This window comes from Eleutherodactylus coqui, chromosome 5 (assembly GCF_035609145.1).
Source record: "Eleutherodactylus coqui strain aEleCoq1 chromosome 5, aEleCoq1.hap1, whole genome shotgun sequence".
NCBI classification, from domain to species: Eukaryota; Metazoa; Chordata; class Amphibia; order Anura; family Eleutherodactylidae; genus Eleutherodactylus; species Eleutherodactylus coqui.
Window position 1 is genome coordinate 118,936,103 of NC_089841.1, and position 15,981 is coordinate 118,952,083.

Sequence of the window (15,981 nt, forward strand, 5' to 3'; positions counted from 1 at the left end):
CTGCGTGACGCCAGTGTTCCCAACACTCAGCCTGACAGCCGCCTAGAATTGATCTTCTCCACTTTTGCTTCTATAAGAGCAAACTATAGGCTTCTATTTATAGCGGTGTAAGTATTTTTAATGGATTATTTTTATTCCTATAAAGAAGTCTAAGATAAAATGCCTTTAAAAAAAACTCCACACCAAGAACACTGCATTTTTTGAAATTATAAATATTTTTATTAAAAGAGAAACCCCTCCCCCCGCCATATGCATTGATCAAAAATTAGGAACAGTTAAAGGATCTGGGAATGTTAAGCCTGCAAAAAAGAAGGCTGAGAGGAGACTTAATAGCTGTCTACAAATATCTGATGGGCTGTCACAGTGCAAAGGGATCAGCCCTATTCTAATTTGCGCAAGGAAAGACTAGAAACAATGGGGTGAAACTGCAAAGGTGGAAACAGATTAAATATTAGAAAAAAAACGTTCTGACATTGAGGGTGATCAATGAGTGAAACAGGTTGCCACGGGAGGTTGTGAGTTCTCCTTCAATGGAAGTGTTCAAACAAAGGCTGGACAGACATCTGTTTGGGATGATTTAGTGATCCAAGGGGGTTGGACCCCATGACCCTGGAGGTCGCTTACAACTCTAGGATTCTATGAAATTATGGTTTGAAATTGTATGCAAACTATTCCTACAGGTGTTTCAACTTTTCTAGATTACTTTCAAACCCTCTGATTCTATGTAACCAGTGTTGGAACAGACTGCATTACAAACACCTTCAAGGGGAGGATTTGGACAGTTTTGTTCTTCAGGATAGAGCACATTACTATCACAATTGCAAGGAAAAGGCAATTAACCAAAGACGAAAATGAAAACCCTTAGAAGTGTAGGTCTGTCCTTCAGAGAAATTGCCAAGAAAGCCAAAGTGACAGTTTCCTATACCATTAAAAGGCACTTGGACACTACAAAATCAAATGACAAGTTATTGAGAGTCAACAATTTGTGTGATTGGCTGCTTATACCACAAAATCCTCAAGCACAGTTCAATGTAGCAAAAAATACAGAAGTTTCCATTTTAATTGTGAAGAAGACTTCAAGCTGCAGGTTTAAAAAGTAAAAATGTGTCTGTTAAAAAGCCGCTATTTACACACAAAAAAAAAAAAGAGGGAAAAAAAAAAGTGTGGAAGAAGATCTTATGGACCAATGAATCAAAATCTGACATCTTTGGAACATTCTGTAGGGTTTTTGTGCACCATTGAGTAAATGAAAGGATGTTTCCTGAGTGTATGACATAAACTCAAACATGGAGGAAGAAGTGTGATGGTCCAGGGTTGACAACTGGCATAGGCTGACTGGCACACTGGACAAAAAGGGCTATCACGGCATTTTGATAAGATGTGCAATACCCTCTGGTGTATGCCTAGTTGGGCAGGTGTTCACATTACAGAAAGACAATGATCCAAAACATACTTCTAGATTATCTCAGAACTACTTAAGAAGACAAGAAGCAGCCAGTAAGCTTCAAAGAATGAAATGGCCAGCACAGTCTTCAGACTTAAACCCCAGTGAGCTCGTTTGGGACGAACTTGACAAAATGGTGAAAACAAAGCAACCTGCAAGTGCAGCACATTTGTTAGAACTTCTGCAACAAAGTTTGTTAGAAATTTCTGAATATCTGAATGCAGCTGTAGAAAGAATGCCTCAACTGCATAAAGCTGTTGTATCAGATAGAAGTGGCTACTTTGTTTCACCAAATTAAAACTAGATTTTTGATTCTTCAGGTTAATCCATTATTTTTATTCATCACAATGTATTTATTCTATGCTTTCATTTCACAGTTCATTAGAGATATTAAAGTGTAAATGTGAATTAAAACCAGAAAAACTGAGGTATTCTAAAACCTTTCACCTGTAGTGTAAGAATTTCAAAACTTTTTAAACATTTGACAAATACATGACATATAGGCAAAAATGCAACACTTAGTGTTGACCCCTTTTTTTTTTTTTTTTTTAAACCTTAGTTTTTGAATATGTTGGATATCAGCTTCTGAGCCAAATTCTGACTGATGGCAACCCATTCTTGTCTACTCAGTGCGTGGAGTTTACAATTTGCGTTATTTTTTTGTCCGCCCACTTTTGAGGATTGACCACAGGTTCTCGGAGTTTCTTGGCCGTGTACAGGGACTGAACTGCAGAAGACTGGGGTAAAGTTATTGTCTCTGATGAAGCCTCCTTCAGAATGTTTGAGACATCTAGAAGAATGACTGTCCGGAGAAGAAAAGGTGAGTACTACCATGTGTTTTGTGTCATACCAAGAGTAAACCATCCTGAGACCATTCATGTGTCAATTTTGCCTAAAAAAACTGCCATGAATAAAGAATTATATCTAGACATCCTCCAAGGGTAACTTCTCCTAGCGATCCAGGAGCAATTTGGTGATGAACAATGCTTTTTCCAGTATGATGGAGCACCATGTTAAAAGGCACAAGTGAAATTTTGAGTGCATGACCAGAAATCTCCTAAGATCTCAATCCCATTGAGAACCTATCGACAATTCTCAAAAAGCAGGTGTGCAAACAGAAATACAGACATTGTGATAAATTCCTAGCACTGAGTAGGTGAGAATGGCTTGCCATCAGTCAGGATTTGGCCCAGAAGCCGAATTGCACAAGTCTTGGTGAAAAAAGGGTCAGCACTGTAAATATTCAGTTTTTGCCTAAGTTTTGCAATACAAATTCAAAATGCATGACATGCTTATAATTGTACTTCAGTAACCATAGAAACATCTGACTAAGGCTGCCTGTCCACGGGTGATATGTCACTGCGTTATCTGTGGCGATAATCCGGCCACAGGTAACGCAGTGAACGCTTTCCATAAGCTAACTATGAAAAGCGCAGCCACCAGATTCTCCGCTCACAGGATTAAAATCCCGGCATGCTGCGATTTTCCACGAGTCTCTGCGGTGAGCCTATGAGATATCAGTGCTCCCCCTGCGGGGGAATATCGCTAGTGAAATTCCGTCATGGCCGTGGACAGGCAGCCTAAAAGATATAAAAACACTAAGGCAGCAAGCTTAACGAAAACCAAAGTTTATGTCAGTCTCAAAGTGTTTGGCTACTATATGTTACATGCAGACTGATACTTCATCGTGTACCAGAGTGGTATATTAGTAAAACAAATGTAGTAAAATATAAGCGATAAAAAACAAGTATATGTTTCTGATTGGTGTGCAAAAGTTTTGCTTAAACAGCTTTTTAGATCTAGATCCAGAAAATATTTAAATGAGGTCCTGTGTATATCAGACATAATGGATATCAGGTATTATAAAGGACGGGAATCCATCTTATATTATGTCCTACAAAATGATGCTCTGGCTAACTATAAATCACTAGAGGTTCAAGTTAGGGATGGGGAGCACTATAAATCTTCTTACAATGTTTAGACACACACCGCAAATAAGATGTGATGACACGGTCCTGAATTTTAATATATTTCGGACCAAGCACCGTAAACATTCAGCGCTTAGCCTGGGCTTTAAACCCCTGCCATCGTAAATATATGGTTATGGTTTAAAGTTCCTGCAATCTAGCAGAAGTAGGCTGGCTGGTCGGCTGTCAGAAACAGACGGGGACCCCAAGGAGAAGACAAACTGCTTATAACAGTTTTTGTCCTCTTTTCTAGGGTACATAGTTCTCAATCAGCACCATGTAGTTAATAGACGGAGCAGCAGTTGTTTCCTCTTTTTTGGACCCAGTGATTGCTGGAGACCCCCCAGCATGTGACTATTGTTGTAATAGGGGGATGCTTTCTCCTGTAACTAGGGTTCTGATGGATGCCCCTGTTACAATGGGAAATTGCTAAATAAGAGGAAAAAAAAGTGACAATGCAAATGTCCCCTAAAGGTCTTATGTGATGTCATAAGACACATCTAAAATAGTAAAAAAAAAAAATAGGTTGTAGAATAAAACACAAATCTTTTTAAACTTTTTTTTTATAAAAGTCCATGCCAACCTAAACAGTCACCACAGCTGTCCTATAATCCAAGATGACACGTAATATATCAAAACGACCAAAACAAAATGGGGAACACATTCCTATACTTTTAGAGTTAATGTATTAATTTTAAAAATAAAGAACTATAAATTGAATAAATCTTTTTTAGAACTTTCTGTACACATCGCCTCATCATACAAGTGGAAGATACTCCCACTAGGTCTCCTTTAAAAGAACACAGTGTAAAGAATAAGTCCAGATTACGTAGAGAGATATAGAGCCTGGCCATGTTATTAATAAGACGTCTCGCTTTACAAGTACGCCGTTATTCCCAGCCACATCACACATGAAAACGTCCTCCTGCTGCTTGCCGAATTCCACAATTCTCACAAGCTTTTACTTTGGTGTTTCGCAGATTTGCTTTATTAAATGTCTCTCTTAGGACGACGCTGGCTACATACTAGATCTTCAGCCAATACATGACATTCACATAACAGGTAGAGGTCTCACTTTGAAAGGGTTGATTGAGAATGCCGAGTGTGTTTAGTTATCCCAGAAGGGCCACTACTGATTTATTATGTCGGGCTCTACTTTGTGTTCTTAAGTGGCAAAGGAGACTCCATTCAGGAAGTATTAGGAGCTTGAACAAATGTAAAGAATAAAGATAGAACACACCACTACAGCAAAAAAGCCTGGCCTGATCAGTAGGAAGGAAAGGTAAATGTCCTAGAAACAATATTAGAAATCAATGATCGGCCTTAGGGCTCATGTCCACGGGCAAAAGAAGAATTAAAATCCGCAGCGGATTTTAACTCTTCTCCCGCGCGCGGATCCGCACCCCATAGGGATGCATTGACCACCCGCGGGGTAGATAAATACCCGCGGATGGTCAATAAAAGGGATTTTTTTAAAAATGGAGCATGAAAAAATCTGGACCATGCTCCATTTTCATGCGGGTCTCCCGCAGGCTTCTATTGAAGCCTATGGAAGTCGAGACAAAATTCGGAATTTACTCACACGCTCCGTTTCTTCTCTTCGCCGCGGCCGGATCTTTTTTCTTCGGGACGGCGCATGCGCGGGGCACGTCACCGACGTCATCATGCGCATCCGCCGAGCCGAAGAAAGAAGATCCGGCCGCGACGCAGAGAAGATGACGCCGCGGCGAAGAGAAGAAACGGAGCGGATGGGAGGTGAGTTTATTCTTATTTATTCCTATTTTCAGCGCTCATGTCCACGGGGAAAATCAGGCCCGCTCCGGATTCTCCATGGAGAATCCGGAGCGGGCCTGATTTTCCCCGTGGACATGAGGCCTTAGAAATACTTTAGAAATTAGGTTTTACTGACATTTAAAGGAGATGAGGGCTTTTCATTAATGCCAATTAAAAGGGGTTTCAATAGGAAAAACAAGAGATGCAGTAGTTCAACATACTGATGCACTTAAGAAAAACTTATAGATCATTTGTTTAAACAGTGAACACTACATGACCACTGCAGAAGTTCTGGAACCAGAACGGTGGAGACCAGAGTAGCGCGACTTTGGAAGGTGGTTTGAGGTTTTTTTTCCTTTCTCTTATACACTTATCCACCCTCTGTTCTAATATTAAAAAATATTAGAAAACTTTTTAAGTGAGTTTTCAGGTAAATCAGAGAACATTAAGCACAGATATCCCTCAATCTCACTGGAAATCAAATAACCTCGAAAATCTATAAGATTAGAGCTTAAGTTCCAAAGTTTCACAAGGTTAGCAGCTGTGGTGACGTGTGTGGTATAGCGACTAGCACTGAGTGGGAAGTTCAGAATTGGTTATCCACGAACATACTGATATTCTTCTGTGTCCTAACAACACTAAACAATGCAAGAGTTAGCCCAGTCATAGCTGTAGATGCTGATTTGACAGTTCTACAGTATTGGATACTTGTCTCCTTAACCACAAGACAACCATGTCTTAAGGACCAATTGTTAAGGAAGGCTCTAGGTCTTTGGAGACATAGAAATTTGACCAGTTTCTCTATACTGATAGATAATTATCATATTTCACTGTAGTCAGCAGCACACAATCTGCATTACCCCAAATGGCTGAGGCCAAGAACATACATACCACGCCACCGGGAAGCTAGAGCCAATGCTTCCAAATAGCAATACAGTAATAAATAAAAAAAGGAAGGTGGCAGCATAAGTGGTGCATAAATATAATGTCCTTGTATTCCTCCATAAATCAATGCGACGTTTCGACCTGTGTGGTTTTTGTCAAGCTTAATATACACTGATAACATGACAGCAACACATACAAACATATAACACGCCTCCACCCAATCATCTTACTTGAACTAGATGTACACAATTATTCCACAATTACAACATTTTTAACACTATGTATACTCATCATAAACATATATGACAGTGATCACGGATCCAACGGCCAACACTTGTTTCTGATTACATGTGGTTAAAAGCTCCCCTGGCGTCGTAATCCTGTCATCGCGCATGCCTGAGATTGACACCAATCTTGCCTTTTTTTGTGGGGAGGGAAAATCAGAGCTACATCCTTATAACATCATTGCACATGTGCGAGACTAATTGCTAGCATTTCAGTTCTTGGTGGAGCAGAACTACGTCTTCCTAACATGATCACGCATGTGCGAGACCATCGCTAACAATAGTCTCGCGCATGCTGTTATAAGGCTGAAAGCTCTGTTTTTCCCTTCCTCCAAAAACGTGAGATTGGTGACAATCTCGCACATGCGCGATGCCAGGATTACGACAGGAGGGGAGCTTTTAAACCACGTATAGTCAGAAACGTGTGTTGGCTGTTGGATCCATGATCACTTTTTATAAGCGTTTCATACACTTTCAGATTTATGATGAGTATTAGAGATGAGCGAGCACCCAAATGCTCGGGTCCGTGTTATTCAAGTCGAGCTTTTCGTAAAATTTGAGAGCTCTACTCGAGTAACGAACCCCATTGACTACAATGGGAGACTTGAGCATTTTTGTATGTGGAACGCAGGTTCCCGAGTTTTTTTTTTCTTCCTTGGGGGGTGGGTGTCTCTCTCTCTCTTTATGGTACTTCGAGTACATTACAAGGATGATATAAGTTGGACAGTGGATTGATTACTGCATTAAAGCCTGAACTCAAAACATCCCCTTTAAGTATTTGTTCTCTTTAAACAAATATAAAGAAGAAAGTGAGTGAGCATTCTGGTGGTCATGTAAGCCAGATCATTGCTTATACCATTAAAACATACAAACAAATATCACTACTGTGTATTTAGATCAAAAGACATCTTTAACATTGGGCTACTCTTTTAATTACATTTTCTTCACCAACATTAGGAAGATGGAATCCAAATTGACTTTATTTTCAACCCAATGAATATCATTTGATGTACTATCGTTGCTATAGAAGTTAGACTTCACGAACAGTTTATGAACTAGAAAGAACAAAAGGTAATAAAGCTCTTTAAGAAAATTCCCACTGTAGATATCCTGTCCATGCAAGCGTACCGAGTTGTTAAACTGACCTTGAAGCGCTTAGACGCTTACAACCAAATGTTACAATTTACTACAGTAGAAGACTTCAATCAAAATATGCCTCTAGAGGAAAGGAGAATTGTTTAAAACCAGTCGGCTCAGAGGATATCACTGCTCCGGTGGGATAGCTTTACTGCCTTTTTAATACCGGCATATATTTAAAAAGGGGTTTTCCCAAAATTAACATTTGGGTTGTGTGGCTTGGGTCCTGTGTTCTAGTGATCGGTGAGCGCTCCAGCGATCAAAACATTTATAACCTATCCTGTGAGTAGGTGATAAATGCTGATTATAGGCCAACCCCTTTAAAGTTGTTGAGTAATATGCCTCACAATTTATTTCACAGTAAGCAATTAAAGAGTAAAAGGGTTACATATATAGCTATGATTAACCCTTTCCAATCCACTGTTTGTCGTCTAAAGACACTATGATTTAAGGCTGTACAGCTCCGATGTTGCAAGACATCTGTCGGGGTTCTCTTACTGTATATTGCCAGCCTCTCTGCTGTCGGAGCCTATCCAGTGTGTCACCTCATGCAGTACTGGCTTTAGCCAGCATATAGCGCCATTGTGTAACGGCAGAAAAAGAGTAAGCCCCCTAGGAAAATCTGGATACAAATTGGATTAGAAAGGGTTATTGATGCATGAGTAAACAGACTAATAAGCAGCATTAGGTTCCGTTCACATATCGTTTTATGCAGCTGTTGGATAAGCAACTGGCAGAATACACTGTAAAAGGCATAGAGTGTAATATACACTTTAATACAGCTTTACTCTGTGCAGGAAAGCGAATATAACTACACTTTCCTCATGTGGCGCAGAGTGTTAAGGCGGCAGAATGCAGTCCTAAGCTCTCACTCACGACCTAAAGGTTGCCGATTCAATCCCCGCAGGCTCAGATAGCCACGACTTCTATCCTTCCGAGGTCAGTAAAATGATTACCTAGCTTACTGGGGCGGTAACAAAAAAATTACTTGAAAGTGCTGCGGAATAAGTTGGCACTATACAAACAACAAGTCCCCCTCCCCTTTTCTAAAACAAAACAAAACGCTAACACACACCAGCGATAAGGACAGCCTTTTGGCAAATGCTGGGTGTGTGGGGTCCTATGGATATATTTGATGTGTTCCCCCGATGCCTACATTGAACATAGGATTACAACAAGACGGGAACAGACTAAAGTAGAAAGATTTCAACCAAAACAATCATACATCAGTGAAATTTAACAATTACTTAAATTCAATTAATTTCCCTCTCATAAAAGCCTTTTGTGAAAGCCAAATCCACATAAGAGTAGAGACAGAAGTAGTATTGACTTCAAAGAATTCGGTGAGCGGTTGCGAAATTTGGGGGAGGAGCAGTAACTATTTGTTTAATCTCTATTGAGACATGGGAAGTGGTATAGAAGTCCATAACATAGATGCTAGGAAAACATCATGATCAGATCAAGAACATGGCAGATGTCTAGTCGTGGCTACGAATGGTAATAGATAAGGAGAGATTAAAATGTAGTCTAGTCATGAGCATGTATGGGTGACCAGAGAAAAGTATGTATAGCACTTTTTAGCACCATGGCGTCCCCTCCAACAGTCTGCTTAAAAAAAAAAAAAACAACAAAAAGAACTGCTTAGAGTGTCACACCATACTTTTCTTTGCAGTTTTGTAAATCAGTCAGGTTTTGTAATAGATCTGTCTAATGCTAGTGGAAGATTAATGTCACCTACCCAAATTAATTTTGTAGAGGGGTATAGCAGGCGTTTTTGACTAATAAGTAAAAAGCAAAGGTAAGGGGTTTTCAGAAGGAGTACACACATAGTAAATTTTATTATATATATATATTTTATATATATATACATATACATACATACACACACATATATATACATATACTGGCCATACAATTGCCCAGAGATTATACAGAAATGGCCTGCATCATCAGCATCTACATGGTCTATATGAAAAAGGAGAGAGTTACGCAAGAGTCAAAGCCTCTTTTAGGAGCAGAAACTGTACGGAACCTAACATATTGTCTGTAAAAATAATTAGGGGGTTGATGACCAGAAGTAATGAGTTCTTGAATACATATGATATTGTGGCAGTGTTTTAAATAAGACGTAAATGATTTCTTCCGTTTCGAGGGGAACTAAATCCGTTGACATTATGGGAGACCGTATACACCATGAGACAAGAATAGCAGGCGCTTTGAAAACCCTAGAAGAATAAGGGGATATATAGTGTCCACAAAGTATATAAAAAAAATAGGGATTGTTCTAAAGACCTGAAAGGGAAAAACTAACAGACAACTTGAAATTCAAAAGTATTAGAAACAGGTAAAATATAAGAGGAACATGATGGACCCCAAGAACCGAAGTAGGATGACTGAAATTGTTCCTTAAGATCAGGAGTCCGACAGTCATTGTACATAGAACATGGTAACCATGGTCGAATCAGCATTGGTTACAGTATCATATATAAGGGCCTGTGCCACAGAGGGGATGCCATAATCAACATAATCATAAGGTGTACAACTCAAGTAGGCAAACCTTAAAAGATTTATAGATTATAAAAAAAACATTATATATATATATATATATATATTTATTTATTTATTTATTTATTTATTTATTTATTTATTAAGTACTGCCCATAGATGTTACAACCGGAGGAAAAAATATCCATGTTGTGGAAGACCATTGCAAAAAAGACAGTAACATAGATTAGTCCTTCCCATTCATAGAAATAGCAATCTAGATTATTAAAGTATGGGATCCTCTACAGAAAATTGAAATCATAAATGTCAATCCAAGTGAAGCAAGCAGTATACTAAAATGATAACAATAGCAAAGTCAATGTATATGGCTAGAGCCAACAGTCTAGAAGAAGCAGTCTCATCCAGATCACTAAAGATCCCAAAAAATTAAACAATCCAAGATGTCTGTCATAGAAGATTGTCATGTTAAGTGGTTGGATCTGCCTGCCTACAGGCTCTATCAGAAATGGATCTAGATACCCGCCTGGACGAACAGGCTAGGAACCAGGTACGTCTGGGACATGGTTGCAAATCCCTAGATGTGGAGGGAGCAGCAACAGAAATCTGGGCACAATCTACAGCTTGACTGGCTAAAACTCCGAATGAAGCCTAATTAGATCTGCCACAATGCTAAAAAGTGAAAGCAAACAGAAATCTCCATTTATATTTCACATTGGCTGTTTGAAGAGCTTGAGTAACTGGCCTTAATGCTTGACATTTAGCCAGTGTAAAAGGAGCAACTTTCAAAATCACATCCCGAGAGATATCTGGTTTTGGAGAAAGAGCCAGGGCCCAGGCCCAGTGGATTCTACCATTTCACAGAGAATTTTTGTCCAAGTTAGGAAAGAGTACAGAGAAGAGATTAAGTCCCATTTATTTTAAAAGCAGTTATTGTCTCTAGGAGTCCCCAGATGTACATATTGGATCATCAGGATCCATTTTCAAGGTCCTCATTTTTAGCTTCCATTAATTCTAATTGGACTCTAGCTCCTTGATTCAATTTTTTTTTTCTTCCATCATCATCATTATCCTTATTGCGTTTCAGATCATCTGTTTGATGGTCCAAGTTCTTTATCTGATCCGCAAAGTTCTTGAGAGCCATGGACAGTTCTTCCTTAAAGATGGCTTTAATTTGAATAAGTAAAACAGACTGTGGTCCCGTATGATCAAAGAGATCATTATCCTGGCTTTGTTGAGGATGAAGTGAATTGGTTCTAGTGTCGACGGGCCAGATGGTGGGGTTAAATGAGCCTGGTATTGGGATACAAATAGTTCTGGAAACGTGCCCTGAATTGGGGTTTATGAGGGAAGATTGCACTAGGAGTCTCTGGGGTTTTCACTTGGTTTCTGGTCATTTTCACAGGTAAATGTTAAAATATGCTAGAGAAGTGAGCCGTGCTAAGTAGTGCAGAAGTCCGGCTGGACTGTGGCCTAGATGAACATTTTCATCCAAGACCACCCATGTGTTGTATGAAATTTAGTAAAATCAGGCATAGTCCACAGTATTTGGTAGAAAACAGGGATAGAGTTTATCATAGGTTGTAGCTACTAGGAGACAGTATAGAAAGTCACAATGAAAATTACACTGGACATGGTGGAGTAGTAGCACTATAATGTTTCTGGTAGTAAAAGCATTTTTAAAAAAAGACAGTTAATTCGGCAAATAGAGTCATTTATGAAGACAATCTTTTAAGGAATTTATAAGATTTTTATTCTCCGCTTGGTAAATGTTCATCAAAAGTAGCCCACCAGACGTCCAGAGATGCTACCTCAGACCCATTCTCTGGATCCGTTTGCTCCTGCAATGTCCAGAGAATAGGGTGAATCTTCCCCTTTCAAAAGACCCTACTGTCCTGCTCCTTTGTTCCCCACATACATAGGGGGGTTTCTGAGACCCAACAGCCCCTTTCGGGTCCACCCGAAATCCAGCAGGGGACTGTGTTTATTGGAAAAGCCAGTCGTGGACCAACGCTGTACTGCCCGACCCGGCAGCAGCGTGGATGGAGGGAGTCTACCCACGTAGGGAAGCTCAGTCACAGCTGTCTCCCGAGGCCGATGGCATAAGATAGTTATGGCAAGTAGCAGTTGTCCAGGACGTAAACTTACATCACATAGGGTTAAGAGGTAAGGTAGCAAGAGGTAAGGTAGCAAGAGGTAAGATCATTCACAATTGTTCTGTGTAATACATCAAGTATAGTATGGGTGACGCACAACTGCTGAGCATACAGGGGAATATACTGAAATACTTGAGAACATGTTTTACTTATAATTCCCTCTACACCATTTGCGTAGTTTTATAGTTTTTCCATATGGTACCATAAAACAAAGAGATGCATTGTAAATGAGAATCAAACCTTTACGATGGGGACCTCATGTTGGAGATGCATAAAAAAAAAGTGTTTGCTTGTTTGTCAGCCAACTTCTCCCATACCTACACAGGAAAACGATCAGGTGAACGAACAAACATCAGATGACCAGTCGTTTACAAACTCTGGCCGATGTTAAAGGATCTTTAGGTCTACTCTACACTGACAATACCTGTACGATAATAGTTAAATCGCCAGTCATCAATGGGGCAATCTATTTTTTCTTCTTTTTTATAAAAACAGACAGATTTCAATATATGGCTGACAAGCTAGAGCTTGATGTGACATTTCTAGTCTCAAGTACAATGCAATACAAAATAGGTACTTTCCTAAAAATGGAAAGCTTACTTAAGCAATACAAATAAAGTATTTTCAAAAATGTGTAAAATTCTTAGAGTAAATTCTGTAGTTTTGAAATTTGAGTTATATGTAATACACAGGCCAATAAAGTTGGATACCTTGTACTTTTAATAGCTATACATTTCAAGAAAGCATGTTATGTTAACTACGTTCAGCAATCATTAAAATGTAACTGGACTGACCGTGTTTCATATCCAGTTTGTATAAAACTGCTACATTGCATCATGGTGTTCTTCCAAGAAAAAAAATGTAACGCAACAACAACTGTGATAAATATTTTAATAGTCTGTTTTGAAACAATTGCTCTTTAAGGCACGCTTAACCAAAGTGCGGAACGTAATGCAAACCTATGTTTTCTCTTGCCCTTCTCAAATTCCCCTAATGACAAAACTGACATCTGCGCTCTCTTGTGCCCTTTGCATTCTTCATGTAGTAAGCAAGAGACTACCAAGCCTTCTCTACGCAACATGTATAATGCAAAGCTCTGCACGCAGCATCAGCCGAGCTGTCATCGCTCTTTTCCATCTGTTCCACTTTTAATCTAAAGCAGGGTGGCCCGAACCAACGTAATAGAACTTGTAATAACCTCACCCGTGCTGCCAAAACAGTGAACTGGAACCATGGCATGACAGGGCTTGTGTTAGAACTAATTATACATTTACCTTTCATTGACAAGAAAGAACAGATCAAAGTCTAAGATGTTCCGCACAAGGAATGCAAGTTGAAGAGGCAACCACGCAGAATATTACACAAAGTGAGGATCAGGGATATGTTGTTTTAATTTTTTTCCTTTCAGTTGATATTAGCTAACAGCTTACAACAAATTACCATAAATCATGATATTATATATCAGTGTTATCAGGTATTCGCAAGCTTCATTTTGTAAACTTTTAAAATGCATAGCACATGGTTTAATAAGGACATGCTCAGACTGTGCCCACAGACATAACACAGCATGGAGGGAAGTTAATGAGGGAACTCTGCAGCTAAAATATATATTCGATATTTCACAGTTTTAAATCTCTTTTTCACCAGTCAGAGCATGGAGATGCCTGGGATCATCCATGGTCATATGGTAGTACATGCCAAAATTTTTAATACCCATGTTCATTTCCATTGAAAATGTATCTCCTGAACCCAGTAAAACATTAAAATAAGCACAATGTGAGTCAATTATGTTGCTAAATCAGTAATTGGTGCAACCATGGAAAGGCCTCTGCAGCTCATAACCTCTTCTGCCGAAACTGCCCATACCCCAGTGGTAATTTGTGGCAAGCCAGGTCACCGCCCCCCCCCCCCCCCCCCCCCCCCCCCCCCTGCAATCCATCACACAGAAACCAGACGCTGGGATCACTGCAAAGGAATAGGGATTTCAGTGCATTTTCAAATCTTTCACAACAGTTTGTAGTTTTTAGTGATTGTTCCAGGGCTACATCATGAGGACTCCAACTTCTTATAGGAAACAGAGGATCTCTACCAGCTATGCACTCAATATATGTAGAAGGCCCATCCCCATCCTAGCTAGCACAATAATTTGCCAGTCAATGATAGATACTCCTCTTGGAACTGGTGGCTGGCTCGTGCCGCTGAACCCCTCAAAGCACGGATCCTTATAATTTTTGTGCTAAGTCAACACAAAATAACAATTATATTACACCTTGCACCTAAAATATCACAGAGCCATAGCTTTGCAGTGCTGCAAAAAAAACATGTGTGAGCAAATTTACAAGTAGGCAAATTTCTGTGTGGGCAATTCTTCATGTGGGAAACTTTCTATGTTGGCAAATTTCCATGTGGGCACATTTTCCTGTGAGCACTCATGGCCATGGACTTTTTACTATAGGCATTTTCCTTCAGAAATTTTCCATTGAACCTTAAAGTTATTCTCAGGCTCCCAAAACATTTTTTGTATCTTGTTCAGGGTGGTGGAAAATAAAGTTAACCTTACCTCACCCAACCCCTTCCCCCCTCCACCACTCTCGGGTTCCATCTGCAGCAGTGATGCTGTCCAGTTGGCAGAATATGTGATCTATACAGCTAATCACCAGACAAAGTAAACAGATGATTGGCTGTAGCATTCACATGCTACCAGTATTAGTGATGTCATCACTAGCAACCTGGCACCGATGGAAGAGAAGCAGTTGGGGATCATGTGAGGAGTTTGTGACTCTTTTTTCTTCTTCACCCTACATTTCAAAAATGTCTGAGGGACCAGACTAACCCCTTCAACTCTGCTAAACCTGCTAGCACATTAAGTTGCTGATCTGGGCCAGAAACAAGAGCTTGACTATCTGAACTCTTAGCATATATGTGTTTAAACCCTCCAAGTTCTATACAGAGTCACGTGCCTTAAGCATAGGAAACTGCATTTTCTAAAACCTGACACAGAGCCAAGGAAAGACCACATATACCCCAGAAGAGAAGCACGTTAAATGTTGATAGCTTTCATCATTGTGCAAGTGTAAATTGATTTGTAAGAAAGGTCTAGAAGCAGGGTCAGGATGGTTTAGGCAGTAATAATTGGGACATTTAATACAAGCAATTGGAATGCCGATTTTGTCATCATGCAGCTGATGGCATGATGAAGAGTTTAGGTAGACCAGCTGGTGAGGTTTCTAGCACACAGCCAGCTATTCCCCAAAGGACTGAGGCTTTAATGTGAGAGGTTTCATGATTTTGATGATGGTTTAAGTAAATTGTAATGTATCAGGTTTTGCTTGGTGGTTGCAAAATGAAGAAAATCTGCAGCGTGACTTTCACCCTTCAGAAAGCACAGCATATATTTGATACGGGCTTGAGGTTTCAGGCATATACTGTGAAATAGACGCTCATAGCAGTGGCTGGGTTGGGAGATTTAGCTAAATAAATATAGCAAAAGCTTTTGGTAATGGCAGTTTTGCTAAATCGTCAGTTTAGAGGCTAAGGCAGAGATTAATTTATGACGACTTTGTGGTGTTGGCTTAAGAAAATAAATAGGTACTATACTTTAAGGTCTGCTGAAGAATCAGTGCTTTCATTGTCCAATTATGTGCCGTTAGATATTCTCAACTACTTGGGGCCAATAATTTTCTGCATACTTTCTATACTACAGCCAAAATACGCAATAAATAACCCTGGACCCATAACCGTTCAGATGACGTCAACTAAATGAGAACTCTTACTGCAAATGGAGAACATTTGATCAAAGTCATCTACTCGGGAGTTGTTAAATATCCGTAAAC

The 15,981-nt window shown here is 39.6% G+C and overlaps 1 protein-coding gene across 3 annotated transcripts in view; it reads right to left on the reverse strand.

The window, feature by feature from the left end:
* MCC (MCC regulator of WNT signaling pathway) overlaps positions 1-15,981 on the reverse strand; it is a 283,211-nt gene that overhangs the window by 66,017 nt on the left and 201,213 nt on the right. The window lies entirely within an intron of this gene.